Here is a 19,687-nt window from a genome sequence, read left to right as displayed (position 1 = left end):
AAAGAAGACCCTGTCACTTATAGAAGACACAGGCTGTTGTTAAGTCTAGGGTTATCATTGCAACACATTTATTTCACAGTCAACTTCGTGACTGCCTGGAGGAATGTAACACAGAATTTAGCCAAAGAAGGACTCTGATAGAGCTCTAAAGTTATAAGACAGACGTTTATCACCCATCCTCCCACCACTTTCTGGCCATGTGCAACAGACAACACAATCCTGGTAAATATCAACTATCATAGAATCATCCGGTCGGAAGAGACCCTCAAGGTCATCGAGTCCAACCATTCACCCTGCACTGTCAGGGTTCCTAAACCATGTTCCTATGCATCTTGCTGGGTTGGTCCTAACCTTCCTAAACAATGTTTTTGCCATTCCTAACTATGTTACTCAGTGGCATCCTCTAGTCTCAGAACAGCCAGGAGAAACACAATTGTAACAATTAGCCTTGGTCCCTGGCACTACATAGCTCCTCCAGTCCCTCAGTACCTTACCCACCGTTAGACATCCTCAACAAGAATCCTGCACCTTCTGTAGAGGCAAGCTATGTCTATATATCACGTCCCAGTGTAAGGCACTTTACCATATGGGAAGTAAAGCAGAAAATCACTTGCTATCTCCACAGCAAGTCTTGCCACCTGGGAGAGGGTAGAAAAGTAGCATCTCAGAATTAAAGGGGAAAACTGGAAAAAACTCAAGAGATTATTTTTCATTATACGGAAACTAAAGGGTGAGGGGCGAAGTAGACAGTTCATTTATTGTTCTTTAAATTGTGTGCCTTTGAGAAGGCTCTCAGCCCTCCTATGTTAGCAGCCATCCAAAAATCTATAAAATCTGAAGGAAAGAACAAAAGGAGAAAATGTCTTGTGAACTTTCAGATGCCTCAGAGAAGTGAGGCCAGCTGACTCAGGCATGCAGAGAGAAGTAACTCGGAACTACAAAACAGAAGTAACACAATAGAGCCACCCGTCCCTAATCTGAACGCTAGCCAAGCAATGCTTTGAAATAATTCACAGACTGAGTAAAGCATACAAAAATTTGATCATTCAAGTTATTTGTCACTTTATCTAAACCCATCGTACGTTTCCCTGTGCCCAAGGTCTCTGCCGTACACAATGAGGCTCACAATAATTTTCCACTTTTTCTCATATATTAATCAATGATTTTAAAGAATTTATTTGGACTAAAGATGTGTCAGCAGAAATATAAATTCTTAAATTATTTAGTATGTGGCAATATGTCTAAGGAAAAACTCATTGCAATAGGAAACTTTGGACAATCCAAACTTCCATAAGTTGGTAAAAATGCTCAAATCAAGCTTTTCCTCTCAAATATCTCCCAGAAGATATTAATTTCCATAATGAAGTATTAAATAATTGTAAGTTAAATTGACATTATGTTCCCTTAATAGGTGACTTCTGAACAAAAATAATTCTCAAGTTCATTTTTGAACAATTTTATTTCCTGTGTCAAACACAGACTTTTTTCTACTTAAATCCTTGCTATGCAATTTTTCCTCAAATTAATATTTTTAATATATTAAAAACCATAATCACAGAGTTATGATATTATTATTTCTATTCAGTAAATCAGAAAAAGTCTCTTATTATTATAATGATATGGCCTAGCATTATTTTTTCCATACTTAGATTAGTTGCCTGATTTCTCCAAACATACTTCATTATGACTAATAAAACCCCCAGATAAATAAGTGTAGATACACAAATTAGGACAAATATAATGTTATTAATGCTACTTTAATTTATACTCACAAGAAAACTTACAGCAAGGTATAAATTTACTTGCTGAAGAAAATAAATGAAAGGATAATTAAACTCTAATTAAAATTACTCTGATGTACAGCTGCAAGGATGAGCAATTCTGGCTAGAGCATCATTAACCATGTACGTTAGCATTTGTTCGTACTTACAGTTAAGCATGAATTTATTTTAAAAACCCAAAGATCTCATTTCAGCACCCAAGCACATTCTTAGTCTCCCTAAAGATGGTGTACTTAAGTTGCTCAATACCAATGAATTATCCATATGCTTAAGATCAAGCCTGAGTGAGTGCTCTGCTGAGTTCAAGTCAAAATGACGCTTAGTCACAGGCTTAGTTTGTGCATCTGTGCTGGTTGGGGGGGGCCGCAGGGGAAGATGTGGAATTAAAGTGCCTCATCTTTCTTAACTCCATATTAAGAGTGTGAATTGTGTCACTCCTTGAACTCCTACAGCAGAAGTGGGAGGATTTAGCTCTAGAAGGTGGACAGACACAGCAAGACCACAGGTTCGCCCACTGCTTGAGAGCCAGCAGAGCACTTAAAGCAGAGATGGGATCAAGATGTAAAGTGTAGCACACAGATCAGTCTCAACACTCTGCATGAAAACATATACATCGTGCCTGCAACTGATACGCCATGCGCAGTTGCGATTCTCTGTGCATTTCTTTGCAAGAGCATACAACAGCTAAATCAGCAGGTCAACTGCCTACGCAAATCAAATATGCAAAGTAAAATGCATATTCACACATATGCAAGATCAAAAATCTGGTGTCATACAATTTCTTTGAGCCACATGAGTCACTGAAGAGCCACGAGTATAGGATAGGAGTCCTTCTTCAAGTGCATTCAGATATATTCCTGCCACAATCTCTTTCGTCTAATTGATATGAAGCTGAACAGAGGGATTGCACATCTGTGTTCACTTTGATGTCCTCAGATACTACAGACAGTCCTTATTTCCTGCAGCATCCTAGCAAGCTAGACTAGACCAAATAGCTCAGTTGTGGATCTTCCTTCTTCATTATCCCACAAGTATATTCCTGTGGTACCATGTTTCATAGTACCCTGATGTTTGCATCAAAGACATCTGACAGATCAGTGAAGAGACAACAAGTACTTTCCTCTGTAAGCACAGAGAAGGAGGGAATGAGTAAACATGTACTCTTCCTCTCTTTGGGGGGTTGGAAAGGTATTTCCAAAACACATTAAATGAAATTTGCTAATTTCTACATCCAAAGCAATCTCTTGACGACTCTGAGTAGCTGGAGTAAATGATCTAAGTTTTAACAAAGCTGTAGCTATGTTGTGAATTGCTCTGAACTTTGTGCCATGTTTTTCACTGCAAAGTGAAGACAAAGCAGATCTAAAACCCAGCAAGTCAGAATGATTCAGTTTTACATTTGCTTCCCCAGGCTCATAGGATGCAAAGATACTGAGCAGCCTAGAATTACTCACTAATTTTTATATGCTTCTGAATAGTCTTTATAGAATTAGAAACTAAGGTAATTTCATCTATTTTTCAACAATGAGATCTTTGGTGTCAGCAGCTATTTATGTGATTATGTTTACACTCCTATCTACACAAAACATTTTCAATCGTAAGAAGAACGACAGCATTCATTCTGGCGTTTAGCTTTCTTTTTCTCATACCTTACTGACTGTCCTGCCCTGCTTTTGGACTAGAAAGACAATGTTCTCAAATTTTTTTCACTTTAGGAAAGTCCTCTTCTTTGTAGTTTATGGAAGAAACATGATGGAACAAAATACAAAGCACTCAAGGCTTCAGCTCTCACACTGTGGTCAGCATTAAGGCCTGGAATATACAGCTAGAAAATTTACAAAGAGGCATCTCTGACTGTCTTGAATTAATTCTTATGAAGAAGGAAAATGCATGCTATAGTCCTTTCTAAAAGGCCTCACAGGAAAGGAATAATTATGGAGGTCTCTAGACAAAGCATTTTCAAAATCCTACTGTACTGTCATTGAAGTTAATGATAAAAAACCCTGTTGACCTCAGGAGCATAAGATTAACGTTTGTAAACAACATATTTGTGAACAAAATAACAACAACTGTAGGAAGTTATAAAACATAACTGATGCTGGTTTTCCTTCAAAATTAATCTCATAGAATTAAATCTGTCCACACTGTGTTTTAATAAAAACTCTTCTGCAGTTAGTTCTACCCACTGTACTATATTTTAATTTCTATTCCAGTCAGCAGCCAAAAAGGTCTAAGGTCTGCCCAAACATTCAGTTGTTTGAGGCAGGAAAGAATTCAGCACTCACAAAGTCTGCCTTATCCTCTCCTCCCAGTTAAGGTTATTCTGATTTACAAAGCTAGTCCATCAAGATCATAACATAAGAAAGCTCTTCTGAGCACACGTGCTGTGAAGCACTAATGAAAAAGGCAGAGGCAGAGCTAACGCACAGAGAACACAAAGCAGACGCATCAAGGGCACGGGGTACCTGAAAGGTGCCGCTGCTCTCCGGCCCTTTGGAGGCTCAAGGCCACAGTCTGGCCCCTGCTCTTCACATCTTGTACCATTGTTTTGCTGAGCTCGCTCCAACAGTATACTCGGCTGTACAAGAAAATCTGAAGCAGTCCCAGCATGGACCCTTGTGGGTAGAGGAGGGGGAAAGGCCACAGCAGGCTGCCCTCAGCCACGCTGGGCTTCCCCGGGAGGGCTGCGGGCAGCACCAGTGGCTGTTAAGGTCCTTGCACAATCCTGTGTTTGGAAGAGGGGACAGTGGCTCAGAGCACTTTGAAAGCCGTGACTTTCCTGATCTGTTTCTCTTGGGAAGTAGAGGGAGTTTGGGTCTTAAGCTTTTGATTTTAATTCTCACTCCCGACAGGCAAAAGCGTTTTCTGTTAGTTGCCTTAAAGAAAAGCAAAAAGAAAAGAAAGCGGAGGCAAACATTTCTAGAATTATTTGTTAATATTTTTCTGGCAGCTGTACGTATACTACTCTCTTGCTGTGACTATAATCGAAGCCTAATGTTGCTCCCAAGGAATGCTGTGGCAGTATTCCCACCGACTGCACTGCGAGCGGATCTGGGGCCTTTGTTTGGTCAAAGCTGTTCCAGATGGAGTCCAGAGGATTCCCACCCAGCATTCCAGTTGTAAAGAAAGACTCTGCCCTCTTCCAAAAGGAGTCTTCTGGCTCCAGCTATGGTTGACCTGTTGGGACCGATAGTGGAAATAACCCACTACCATCGCGCAGTGTGACTCCCTGGGAGAAAAGGGTGATGCTGTGTTTTATGTATGCTGTGCATACCTGGCTAATCAATGTTAAGACAGTTACATTTCGTGTAATTCAGTTTAATGTTGTATATATTGAAAGACCTTTGGCTAGTCACAGGACTGTAGCTGCTCCTGGGATAGAAATGTAATTATAGTACAACAATGGGACGGATTTTTGAAGGATGCGCACACTTAAATCCCAGTAATGGTGTACCTACCTGCATGAAATCACACCAGGAGTGTAATGCAGGAAGAATGTAAGCTACCCCAAAAGAAAATCTGACAATCACAAAAGGGAAAAATCTTTAATTCTCCAGTGAAGTTCCACTGGGACCTTTAATGGTCAAAAATTGTTTAGAAATTTAAATGTGCATCTCACTTCATAAAGTACTATTATTGTCTATCATTATTAGAGAACTATTATCCTAGCAATAATTTCTGTGACCATTAGAGGTGGGCCTAGTTCTCAGAGGACAGATACACAGAAACACCTCTTAGGTATTTTCAATTTCAAAAATCACTACTCACCTTTGAGAACTTAGGCTGCTATCATCATTATGTATTACTTTTAAACGAAACTTTCCCTCCCTTGACTTTGTTAACAACGCACTGCTGACCTGTAGCTCTAATTCTGTAAGCAAACTGATGCTTGTTTGTGCAAGTAGGACTTCTGAGAAAAGACTGCAAATTTAGGCCAGTAGAAAAATAAGCATTGCCTCCCTAGTTACCACAGTACCCAGCTTGAACTTTTTGCTCTAAAATGTTTGATTTGACGATACCACAAAGTGTTGCCAAACTCTCTAATTCACATGAGAAGATTCACCAAATCACACATTGCAGTTTTTCAAATCCATACTTATTCAGAAACTTCCAGTATAAGTAATAAAACTTTGTCTTCCCTTAAGTTATGTGGCTGAGCCTGCACAGGCTAAAAGCCAAGAACCCTGATTAGTATTCTAGCGTGAAACAATACAACACCAGTGAAGAACACATGGACACAAGGCACCTGCATGCTTAGATGGAAGATTTTTGATTTCTCGAGTGGGATGGGTGCTGTTACAGCACACAAATACCTTTGGTACACAATGCAATCACCAACTTCAGAATTTGTTTCATAAATCAAGGTTTTCTTGTCTTTATGGTCAATTTAGCCTTAGAAACCAGATAGACCTCAAACACAAAAGGACATCCAAACACTCTGTTAACCTTTTCTAAGACCTATTATGCTAAAGCGTAACCCTTTATTCAAATTTCATTAAGGCATGCATTGAGAAACAAGGGAGCATACCAAGTGAATTATTCAGTCACTCCTGTAATACATCTAAGATTCTTGTGCATTGAATCAACAGTCTGAGAAAAGCAGGAGTTCTGACCAATTGTTTTGCTTTTCCCTTCATGCGATTACTATACAGGCTTTACTTTTTAAAAAACAATTGTAGAGGTACCTGTTTGCCAGAGGTGTTTCATTGGCTCAGTTATATTACAAGACAAGAAAATAAATACAAGTTTACAAAAGTTGAGAGAAAGCAGAGATGGTAGGATGGGAAGTAACTTTTTTTTTTTTAATACAGTATTATTCGCTGAAACAAGCTTGTTTCTTGGGAGACACTGATTAAAAAAAAAAAAACAAACAACAAAACCAAAACACAGCAAAACCATCCCTTAAAAAAAAAAAACAACATTATTTTACTTTAAGATTCTGAAGCAAAAAGCCTTCCTTTGACTTTATCAGACACTAAACTCAGCTCTGAGTTTGCAGTAATATGAGTGAAGCTGGTGATTGTCGCCGAGGTGACACACTAGTGAAATAGACTTTGTGACCAAGAGGCAGAAATAACTATAAAGCCTTATGGGCTTCCAAAACCTGTCCACCAGTTTTGCCTTCCCTAATACACATTTCAATCTGATGAAACACAGGCAAGGAGCAGAAAAAGCACACATGATAAGGTATGTGATGCTTTGTGTTCAGCAGGCAAATTTTTATGACGTTTCTCCCTTCCGTTTTCTCAGCGAGTGCGTGAAAGCTTGCTCATGTTTGTCAGACTGGCCCTCCATTAAATGTCTCTTCATGGAAATAAGGGGATATTTATGCACAGTGACTAATGAATGGATGCATTCCAGCATCTGCTATTGTGTATTTCCTGTAAAGTCATTTATTATTCTATCTAACAAACACAGTGTTCTTGGGTTGATGCTTAAGATTAATGAGGCATTTACTCCTATTCAAGAAACAAGTTCAGAAGACACATTTTCTCCCATTCAGCTGTGCTGATAGTTTAATTAATGCCATTAATACATATAAGTCACCAAAAACTGTTTTATGGTAACACTGAGGAATGTTGGCAAAGCAGGGAAGTTTCAGAGGTAAAGCTACAGCCCAACACTTCCCTTTGTTTCCAGGTAGTACAAGATTCTCCAGACAGCAGGTGATCTTACAGAATATACAAGTAACAAAAAAACAAGATGTAATGAGCTGAGGTAATGACAGAATATCAGTCTTAACTCTCTGCTTGTGTGGGCTTAGTCAAATCCTTAATGTGATTTCATTACAAGTTTTTTTGTGTGGATGCATGTCATATTTTTTCCCCCCAGTGTTACGAAGAGAGGAAAAGAAAGAAAATGTCATCTCGTTGAAATCTATGAGTTGATACAACAGACCATAACCAGTGCAATGGTCTATGATTTAAAGATATATTAGGGAAACTTTTCAAAATGTCTACCATTACATTGACACAACAGGAGGAAGGTAATGGCTCTTTCAGTGCTCCTAGGTGGTGGTGTTTTGTGTTTTTTTTTTTTTTTTTCTGAAGTTTCTACACATGGCCTTTTTTGTCAGGGATGCATGAACAAATTTTGCCTAATTGCCAGGCCCACTGAGGCCAGCACAGAAAGCTTGGTGTGAACTGGAATGCCACTGGGTTCACATTTCAAAAACAGAGAACTGGAAAGCAAGGAGTGAGCATGGGAGTATGGCAAGTGAGGGGGCAGGGGTAGGAACCAAAAATACAACAAAAAGGTGGCACTTAACCAGGGCTTCCTAACCCTTCTCCAGGAAGACACAATGTACCAAAATAAAGGTATACTACTCAAGCACCAAAACACAGACCTTCTCACTCTGAAATCTTATCTAGAGTCATCTTTTCAACCACAGTCTTATGATTGGGGTAACTTCCTCCCTGCCATCACCCAAACTGATCACTTGATGATCCCCACAGACTTCCGGATTCCAGAATAAGTACAAGATGTGAAACAGATCAGAGACATCATTCTTACCGAATTAGAACAGTGACACAAGGACAAAAACCCATTGGTGATACAGACAAACACATCAACATACAGCCATATTACAGGTATAGAGAGCTGCTTGCTGATCTTCTAGAGACAGAACTCTGATTTCATTTGTTTGAGCCTCCTAATTATAATTTTACTTTCCTCACTTTCACTGTTTGTATCTCAAAGACTGATAACAGGAAAAGAAATGAAAACAACAACAAAACCACCCCAACCCAACGGCCTTTCAACGTTATTTTGACTCTGCAAACAGGGAAAATAAGTAAATCAAAGCACAACTGGAACTGCTCGTACAGGAGCAATAAATTTCAGTGTGTCTAGGCTGCTGGCAGTGCTGTGCAGTACTATGTCACTGTACAGCTTTGCTGCTCAAGCTAACACATGCTAAAAGCCACCTCCAGTCTGCAGCGTGTGACTCCAGGCATAGGGATGGGTGCAGAGTTTGGTATAGTGCCTACTAGAACAAGGAACTCCTGGACAGTTGAACAGAGAAAAGCCCATTAGCTGCTCTCAGCGTTACTGTAATTCTGGAATTAAAATAACAAAGTCTATGGAGGCCAATTCAATAACCAAGAGGCCTTGAGGAATACACTTAGGTCCTCAAGAAATCTTTCTAAAACCTGTCCTACAAAGAAACAGATTTGCTTGTACTGGAAATTCAGCGGTTAATAAGAGGACAGTGTATGAACATCTTTGTTACTTACAAAATCACCTCCTCTCTCCAACTGTCCAAGCCAGAAGCTCTAAACAGCTGTAGTAATATAATAATTTTCTCAGCCTAAAACAGTGATGCTATCAACAGGTGCAGGGACAAACAATGGACCACAAAAGATTAAGACCTGCTAGAGATCTGCATCAGGCATACAGATATCACACACATACCCCCAAAACAGAAAAATCAGACTAAGAAAAACAGAGGAAGCAGTATTTCCTTCACAGAAAATGCTTCCACAAGCATATCTAGTTATTTTAGATGTTTATCCCTTTATTGTGGGAGTAATACAGACATCTGCACATAGAAAGCGAAATAGAAAAAAGTATAACGCATATTCTAATTCTCAGCGTCACTTAAGAGAACAAACTTTTTTATTTAAATTTACTACTCCAAATTGTTTGGAAGAAGCTTGATCAATAGCCTCAAGAAATTTTATTTTCTTCCTACAAGGATTTCCTAGTGCTTAGCCTGTAGCTGTTAGCATTAGGTTTCAAGACACAATGTACTAAACTGTATTAGGCATGTGAAAGGACTTTCATTCCTCATTAGCTGCGCATAAGAAAGGATTGTAACTTTTAAAAAGAACTAAGCGGCTTTGTAAAAAATTCGAACTTCCCTTTAACAAAAATCATACTTGTTAAAACTTTTTTTCTTATTCCCAGTTGAACTATGCTTCAACTCAAAGCAAATAAAGTCATCAGTTGACTCCATTCTATTAGAGGACAGCATTAAAAAAAAAAAGTCCAATGGGTCCTTGAACAGTGGTCCCTTGTCTGTCACATCAAGACATGGCTTATACTTCACACACTATTGACCATGAAAAGCAATCTTGCGACTTTTGAAGCCCTATCACAAAAAAAAAAGCGCGAGAGAAAACTTTTCTTGAAATGTCGAGGATGGGGGGCTGACTGCTCTCATCTCCTATGATTAATGACTTGTGGCCTTATTGTGTAGAGGCTGCTAATTAGCTTCAGACTGATTAAGGCTGCAGAACGCAAAACTCAGCTCAATAAACCTGGACAGCCCCCACTCCCCACTCCAAACAAGCCCAATGCAGAAACTCCGGCATCTAGTTTCTTGATAAAAAACAACAAACAGGTTCTCACTAGGAACTAACTCACTCAAGGGACTCTGAGTTTCACCTGTCTAGAATCTTGAACCATAGTATTTTCCTGTACAATAAAATAATTATTTTTTCAATCCTATTCAAGTTCCCTTCCTTTTGTCTAAAAACTTGCTTGGCACGTTTAGAAAATGGACATCATGCTAGCAAATCTTATTCAAGACCTGTTTAAAATCTAGTTGAAAAGCAAAATAGAATAACAAGTAGATACTTTTAATCTTTTGTTATCCACTTATTAACAAATGAGAGCTAGTTAATGATAATGTTCCTAAATAGTTGCACATAGCCTTCTAAGATGCTCTTTATAGATGCATTTAAAAAAAGAGAACAGAAAAGCAGCAACTTCTAAATTGTTATTGTCTAGCATTTTGACCACTTGCTTTACTGAAATACATCCTGAACCTTTCATTTGGTAAAAATTCCTTGCCCTAGCTATAGAGGTGGAAGTCCAGTACACAGAGAGTTTCAATCCCTTCTGCCCTGACCCCCCTCCTCCTCTCCTCCCAGTGTCAGATTAAATCTGCTTGTTAAATTGATCTTTGCATGGAAAAGCATTACATTCCACTAACACAGGAAGGTTGCAAACACTTATGCCAGATTTTTAACACTAACCTCATCAAACTGATGCACTACAGCATAAGGATGATTAGCTTAATAACGGATTACTCGTCCTCTGGGCACCAGCAACCAAAATTAAAAACTTTAGCAGCTCATATAACAAAGTAACATGAGCTTGCTTTTTCAGAGAACTACAGTTCCAAGAGGGAAGGAAAAAGATTTTACATTTACTGAAGAGCTCTGAAGAGAGAAAGTTTCTCAGTTTTGGTGAGATGGATTGAAATGCTGATGATTTCCCCTCTACTGAATAATATCTAGATAAAGAGACCATTCAAATGTCTGTGCACAAAGGATAAGTTAACCAGATTACCTTGGTGGAATTATTTTTAATTTCAAACATATACAAGTCCGAATGCCTTCAACACATCAGCTGTTTGAATTCAAGAGGCTTCCTTTTGTGCTCTGTATTTCCCAGGGCACCCTGCACTTGTGCTGCTCCAGCCGAGAGTGGCACCAATGACTCACTAGCATTGCTTTACACTCTCAAAGCACCTATTACACCAGGTACTCATGTTATGTAGTGAAAAGACAGTCATATCTCAAAGAAATAAGTTCCAATATTGCAAAAATACTTACACACAAGTTACCACTATGAGCAACCTCAGCAGGCCTTGCCAGTGGGAGAGTTTGTAGGAGCAGAGCTAAATTTATGATGAAAGGCAACAGATGGTCATTGGAAATAGTAACTTAACGTAATGCCAGATGACTGCGATAGGCAATGCAAGTAGAAGGGCATCATCCACAGCCTCTTTCAAGTCCCCAACAGGAAGCCTAAGTATATGCCTATCTTGAAGCATGCAAGCAATGCCTTTGAAGTCAGCAGTAATCAGGTTTTTAAGTACTTCTGTGTCTATACATTTATTTTCACTTTAACTACACAGCATATATGCTGTGTGGTGTAAGCACTAACAGACTAACTTCAGCACTGCTGTAAGGTGGCACAGTTCCTCTGACATCAATGGATTTCACTCAAGATCTGGGATTTAACTTAGTGTTTATCAGCATTTTTCTATGCCTTACCCTGTTTCTTTTTTGCCTTGTTTTGCTTTCAGCAAGGCTCTTTGTAGTGTCATAACTCACAATCTTTCTAGTCAGACTTTGTTTATAAAACCTTTATTGTTCCAGAACAATGGAGTTGTGACCTGTTCGAAGGCAGGATTGCAATCAGGGCCCTCTCTGCGCTTTCTCAGGGTGCACTTTCTGATGGAGTGAATAGACCACACGACCTTATTGATGTCAGCCAAGAGGGGAAAAACAGGCTCCAATAAATCTAAACGTAAATCTTCTTGCCCTATCTCACCATCTGTACGATTTCACCTAAAGCACAAAATTAATAAGCAGAACAAGCATCCCCAAGCCTAAAAGGCTGAAATACTGCTTGCAGGCTGAAGTGGAATTGGTTTATGCTTATGGCAGTTTCAGGGAATTCACAGCCATAGAAAACAAGCGGTGGAAACATAGCTTGGACCAAGAGAAAGTGAATGAGATTGGCCCCAACATCATGAATATGCTTCACCCTTGTGTGTCAGTTCCCTCTTATAAATTTCCTCAGGAAGAAGTTTGTGGCTTCTGATGCTTTCTTAACTTTATTCCAGGACTCTTAGGGCAAACATTTCAGTGAATTTTCATGGGGAAGTGAGCGATTTTTGAAATTCCAACTTTCTTCTGCACTCTGAATAGTGACTCATGCAATTTGGCTTACATGATCAAAGGGCACATCAAACACATTTTCCTAAGACTTGAGTGGCATTTGAGGCCTTAGTTGGTAGCAAGCAACTCAATTCCGTTGAAGTCAACCAGCCATGCCAGCTTACACCAGCTGTGGAGCTGACACTTCTGCCTTAGTTTGCACTTTTACCTTTTATACAGCTCATTTTAAAAGATAGCACTGATTTTTTCATGTAAGTGGAAATCACAGTTGTCACATTTTTTTCCCCTAGTCTGGAGGCACCCTCAAGCGTCCTTTGCTAATTTCAGCCCAGTACTTAGCAAAGTTGCTCTCACAGACACATATATAATTAAGAGAGGAGTGAATCATCAAGCGACAGCAGAAGCTGCCTCACCTCCTTTTCCTTCCTATTACACACACATTTTCTAGTGCAAGTTCCTCAGGGCAAAACACATACTGTTCTGCCTCTATGATTCCACCTGCAGATGTGATACTGACCGTTATCAGATATCCAACCAAGGAATCAACTATACGTACAACTGTAATGCAACCAATGCTACTAATGTTAATTTTACCCATCCATCTTCTCTAATCCATCCGATTATTTCATTCCCCCTCCTCTTGAGCTCCCACCCTGATGCTTCATTTTCTACTCCTTCTTTGCATGCTTAGGGCCACTACAGCTATCTACAAGACACTAAACCCAAACCATTTTAATTACAAGACTGTGGGGCTACTAAAGGCCTTTGTAACTATCTAGATGCACCTTGGTGGCTAACAGAGTAAATAAAAGCTTCACTATATTAATGGAAAAACATTTAACCAAATAGATAAGTTAGTGCAAAATACTTATTAACTGAAACGTTATCTAACATTGCGTAATTTTCGGGCCATAGAGGAAACACAGAATCACCCAACAAAACACACACCTTTTGTAAGCAGAGATCTGCCCAGTGGAATTCATTTTCTGAATTCACTGAACCAAAACATAGAATAATTAGTGCTGGGTAAATACTTAAATAATTTACCCAGTTACTTTGTCAGTATTTAACACTATAATGAGATGAGCAAAAGCATACCTCTAACATTTTTGACCTTTGCTATTCATATTCTGAAAAGGTAGAAAAAACAACTTCAGAAGTCTTAAATTGTTTAGATTTCATCTTTTTCATTACATAAAATATGTCTGCAAACAGGTGTTTCTCTCATTTATGCATTATGGAAAAATCCTATGGAGTTATTTACATAAATATACACTGATCAAATTAATATCAAAAGTTCTCAAATCTACAATTTAAGCTTTACTACTATATATATATATACAGACACATACATGCACATATTACACACACATTTCCCTTTCTGAATCTCACAGGCCTTGGCTAAAGCACTGTTGCTAGGAAAAACAACCTAAACTGTTTTAAATTCGTTAACTGGCTACAAAGTTTAAATTTAATTTACACCAAATAATTTTGCAAGTGAATGTAGGCTGCTTTCTGGGGAAAGGAAGGTCTTAGATCATTTAAGACCCAATTCTGCCCCCAAGGCGAGTAGAAAAACTTCTATAGGCTCCCGATCTTAAATGACCTTCAGATCAGGTTTAGCAGATGAATGCTGGGAATGCAATATTTTAGTGAAACTGAACAGTCCCAGCAGAGCGGGCTTAGTCCCTTATGGAATACCACCGATTACTTTGGTGTTCTAATTTTGCCTCCAATGTCACAGAGCGATTATATACACAAGGTAAGTATTAGCAGTGAAAGTGCCACAACTTTTTTGCCTTATTTGAAAGTGCCACATTGTGGAGTTCTGGTTTTAGAGGCCAGGTAAGGTGTGCTGAGAACAGATTGAGGATGGCTGTAACCCTTTTAAAATATACTTCTTCTAGTCATTGGTCAGTGGCACTTTCCCTCATTCAGATTTACCATGGGTTTTATGCATATGTTTAAGACCATGAGGGAAGATAGTCAAAGAACAGAGAACTTGTTGCAGGGCACAGAAGTAAAGGGAAGGTTTTTCCTTAACTTCAGTGGATGAAGCCTTCAGATAACACCATCTAGATGTATTCCGGGCAATTAAAACAACATGTGCATTCAATATAAATTGTCATTATCATTCAGAAAAGAAGAAAACAAAAGAGCTAGAATCAGCACCAGAGCAAGCAAACAAACTGAACCTCCAACTTAATTGCTTAAATGTTTGTGGGAAAACTGAAGGCAATTCAGAGAAGTGGCTACCTTTTTGTCCCATGTCAATACAGCTTCTAGCACAGCAGGGTTCCAGTTTGTGACCAAGTCTTTCAAACACTACTGCATTGAGCAACAACAGCACAAATCCATCTTCAGTTAAATTATTTCTAAATTTTAATTATTACTTATGTTTTTCAGCATTCACTCAATTCTGACAGCAATAGAATTCTTCTAAAATGCCTTCCATCTGAGCAAAGCATATCAAAGTGCTTTACAAGAAGAAAGTACCATTTAAAATGTGGAAAAAATCAAAATAAATGTTTAATTGTTACAAAGGAAGGCAAAGGACCCCATCTCAGTCAAGTCCTCCTAGAGGGAAAACATTACTGTAAATGCATCAGAACTGAAAGCATGACAACAACTGATTTCCAAAAACAACAGTTCTGCTGAATCAATGCATATTCATCACATAAACTTATATAGCAAATTCCAGACAACTTTTTTATATTCCTGCTTATAAAATATGTTAAAGCAAAATAATTGTTGAGATAGCATTAGGAAAATTGCACACTTATTGCTAATACAAGCTATTAACATCAGATCAGCATTCTTCAATCTGTATCAGCTGATCTGGTCATACCTACTCAATGGCTAACCACTCCTGATGAAAGAAGAACAAAGGAGGAAAAAAATCCTCTATGAAGCAAACACTTACCTTCAACAGTCTCAACAGAAAAGTAGGGTAACAATCAAATAGAGCTCGTTATGTGCAACACACACAAAAGAGACCAGCCTAGGAGGCGAAGCAAGGCACGGGAATCCACTGCTGTTCCTCCAAGGACTTGTGAAGATAAACAGGAGTTGTCCATCCAGCAACTTTCACAAAGAAAACATTCATTTCTCTGTGTTGAAATACAACAAAAAAAGAGGAAGCTAAAAAGAGTTCTACTATAACATCTGTCCCCTCACCACCCTCCAGATATCCAAGTCTATTCACAACATCCACAATCTACCCGTTCAGTAGTACTAAAGTTATTTAGCAACCTACAGAAGAACGTGTAAAAATTTAATTACGTGTATTTTTTAAATCCCACTTCTAGTAAAACTAGAATAACTATGCTTTGCTCTGGCATAAAGCACTTTACAAGGTAGCATAAAGCAACCCTACCATGCACAGACAACACCTTTGCTCCTCAGTATTAAGCAAAAAACTCTGCTAATCCACTTCACAGCTTTTATAGTCTGGTGATTGGTTCAACAGATGAACATCACCACCAAGTCAATTCAGGTGTCCTCATTAGTGCCTTCATTCACTTTGGCTATGGGTTGTATGCTGATTGCCTGGGCACTGAAGGGATGGCAACAACTCCTAGCTGTCATTGCTCCCATTAGCAGAGGACCTGTAGGAGACTGTAAGGACAACTAGAGTTCAGGGGACACTGCAGTACCATCGGAGAGGGTGGAGCAGTCAGAGGTACAGTTGGCCAGGCACTCCCATTTTTACCAAGATACTGGGCGCAAAGTTAATTTTGTTAACTGAGAAGTGAAAACAATCCTCTTTACATGAGAGTTTGTGTGTCTCGAGCACAGTGCATCCGTCAGGTAGCTAAGAAGTCAGAAGTAGCAACCTGAGAGCTCAGAGTGTAGAGGTGCTAGAGGAGGGCACGTGGGAAGAGAACTAGTGCACAGTTTTGGGGATGTGAAGACCTGTGGTGACAAGCCAAAACACTACGTTCAGGTTATGCATCTGCTTAACAAATGAAGACACCTGAAAATAGATTGTCTGAAACACTGTGTAATAGGTCTAATTACTGGAGATCTACAAGATTGCAGCAGTGGCAACCAGGTTAACATCAGGGATAATTATAGGTCCTACAATGACACCATCATAACCTACAGACATTTTTGAGGCAATACGTTTTTTTTTAGAGCAATTTAATGCACTAGGTATAAGGGCAGCAGGCTTTTGAGTATACAAACTCCTGTTTGATGGTGGAAAGGACATAAAAATCAGTAGCAGAGGGAAACCTGTCCTCTTGGCACTTCGGTTATGACACAAAAACCTCTGGAAAAATAAATTTCTTATTGCACAATATAAACCAGCTCTCCCAAGCTACGTCATAACTGATTAAGAGACACCCAGAGCTTCTATTTCCACTTAGCAACTAGGAAATTAACTTTATTTCCAACTATTTATTGTGTACTACAAAGCTACCCAAAACAAAAACAGTAAGTGTATTTTAGATGCTGTATAAAAATTAGTGCCCTGGGATGTAGGGGGGAAATCACCAGTACTTAAAGTTGGTAATTGAAATTATTAATAATATTGAAAATAATATATCCACTCTCCAAGCAAACAATCATAATGCTTAATAATGGATTGTAATTTCCTGTAATAAATACTAATGAATTCATTTACAAAGTAATGCAGCTTTAGATGCTTATTCACTTTCCTAAGAAATATTTGTGTGTTATGTCAACAATTTAATACACTAAAATAGTTTATAAATATTTATTATTAGTTTCAACACTTCTTAATAAAAAGCAGTCGTTTCACATAAATACCCAAAGCAATATTCAGAGCACATCTGTGTCCCCAGCAAGCACTCAGGCTGGCTTGTGAGCCCTTTTGCCATCTGTGAGCCTGCATGTGGAGAGCACACCAGCCGGACGAACATCCCAGAGAGCAGACGGAGCAGGCCTGCAGGAACCTTGCCCTAGCCTGGAATATACCAGCATCCAAATCTGTCTGTCTCCAGAGGCCAACATTTCTACCGGGAAGAGGTTCAGTCGGTTCTCAGAGAGACAAACACCCCTCCAGCCTAACGACACTGAGTTAGGCAGCTCTGAATAATCTCTCCCACCTCTATATGGTTTCCAACCTTTTTTGAAGTCTGTCCATATACTGCTTCTACTGCATCATCTTCTGAGGCAGCATTTCTCTTCCTCCATTAACTCTGCTAGGACTGCAAATATTTATGACAGCTTTTTCTACTCATCTGTTTGATTCATCTGTGAAGGTTATTGGGCCCTACATTAACTAACCTTTTTTGCGCCGTCCATTTCCTGCAGGGTGAGGGGACACAAACCTGTCCTGGGCTCAAAGCTCCTGATGAGGCCAGCTGCTAACCATTTCACTGTGCACGCTGTAAGGAAGACGTTATCCCGTATAAGAAACGTGAACCTGTGATTCCGCATCAGTGTACTAATGCGATCATTGCCATCCTGCTAGTGCCTAGGATTGAATCAGGACTGAACCAGGTGTTGTCCCTACAGGCATAAGAGATGACATCTTCTACTGCACTAGCAGGGGTGGTGCTGAGGCATGTGGTAAATAGGCCACATCGAAACTCTCCTTATAAACCTGCCACACCTGGGTCCCCATTCCTGTCTCCTAGGGTCCCCTCTGAAGGCCCAAACCGCACCTGTGCTACACAGCAGTCTGCATGCCCTTGGACACACCACTGTCACGACCAGCTGACAATGCCTTTACCGGTACTGTTTCATCTGGTTCATCCTTGTGACTTATGCCATCAGCACCAAAGCCTCAGTAAACAGAACAGAAGGAGAGGGATTCACACTGTCCTTCTAAGGTTTATAAGTGCTGGCATGCCTTTTTTCTTCCTCTGAACTTGAAATCCTGGGCACATCCAGTCCCTGCCTGCTTTCTCAGGCACCTCCATGGTGTGTGACTGTAGCTAGTTGTTCTCTCATTTTGAGGGAATTATGGGCAAAAGAAACAGTAGTCACAGTATAGGTTGTCGTGAGTCAAGGAGTAGACCTTACTTCAGCCCAAAGTACAAAAGTGAAATGAAAACTTACAAGGGCACCACGAACTGACCTATTCTTGATCCCCAGCAGAAGACCAAAAAAAAGCCCTGGGATGGCATTAGCTAGATCTCTTCATCTCAGGAGCAGTGTGACAAGAGCTGGGTATTATCCTAGTGCTTCCCCTGCTGTTTTAGAAAGGCAAGTCTTGATACACCCACCAAGACGAGTCACAAAATACAGCCCCGAGGTGCTTCTGGGAGTATGGCAACACAGCTGTTATCAAAGGGAGGAAGCTGTCCCCAGGGAGCTCAGACAAGGGGAAAATTTTTGTAAATGTAAGGCTGCTGTTCTGCTCACACCTTTGCTGTAAATGTGAATCTCTACAGTACGTGGTTAAGAGCTGGACTCTGAGGCTAACTCATCTAGCAGACACAGAGCTCCTGTGGGCTGTGCCGAGAGAGAAACGCAAGGAGTAAAGGGATTAGATTGTATTGTCGGTTAAGAGCCAGTTTTGGTGGAGTGCTAATCTCCAAGAGTATCATTGCCAAAGTCACTTCTTAACATAGCAGTTCAAGAGACAGCCTCTGTCTTAGGACCTGAGGCTAACCTATTTGATGTCATACTAGAAGTAGAGCAGGTGCTGGGTTTGCAATGTATATTTGATGTCTAGTGTTGAAAAGTGAATTGATTGAAATGCTGTCAGGCTGCATTTTGAATGATTGCACTACTAATGTCACCTACGGGCACCTTGATGGACATTCTGCCATACACAGAACACAGTAGGCTGGAAATCATCATTTGCAAATCATCACCTTTGAAAGTACAGCTACCAATTCAGCTGAAATAGAAAAAAAAGAATTGGAAACATGTTGAAGAAACATTAACCTGAGGAAGTGAGCAAATCAGAAACACCAAATATTTAGGCTCATGGATTTCTCATTATGGGAATTTTCAGCCTACTGTATTTCTTTTGGGGTGTAGCATTTCAAAACCTGTATTTTTTTTTTTTTTATAATATACTTCTACCACAGGAAATCTAATTAGATTGTCTTCTAACTTTTTACTGGTATTCATCAGAATGGCACTTTAAGGTTTTGTTCATTTATGAAAGTAGTTTTACCAAATCTGTCCCTATATATGAATGTGACAAAATTAGTAGTAGAACTCTGGCGTATTTTGAAAGGATATGGGGATTTAGCTAAATAATTGTCATTGAGATTAACGAGAAATCAGTGTTTAAATTCTATAGCTGATCATATAAATCACAGTTCTGACCTATATTTCCCTCCC

Source organism: Tauraco erythrolophus, chromosome 9 (genome assembly GCF_009769465.1).
Source record: "Tauraco erythrolophus isolate bTauEry1 chromosome 9, bTauEry1.pri, whole genome shotgun sequence".
Lineage (NCBI taxonomy): Eukaryota > Metazoa > Chordata > Aves > Musophagiformes > Musophagidae > Tauraco > Tauraco erythrolophus.
The sequence above is the reverse complement of the archived record's forward strand: the minus strand, read 5'-3'. Positions refer to the sequence as shown.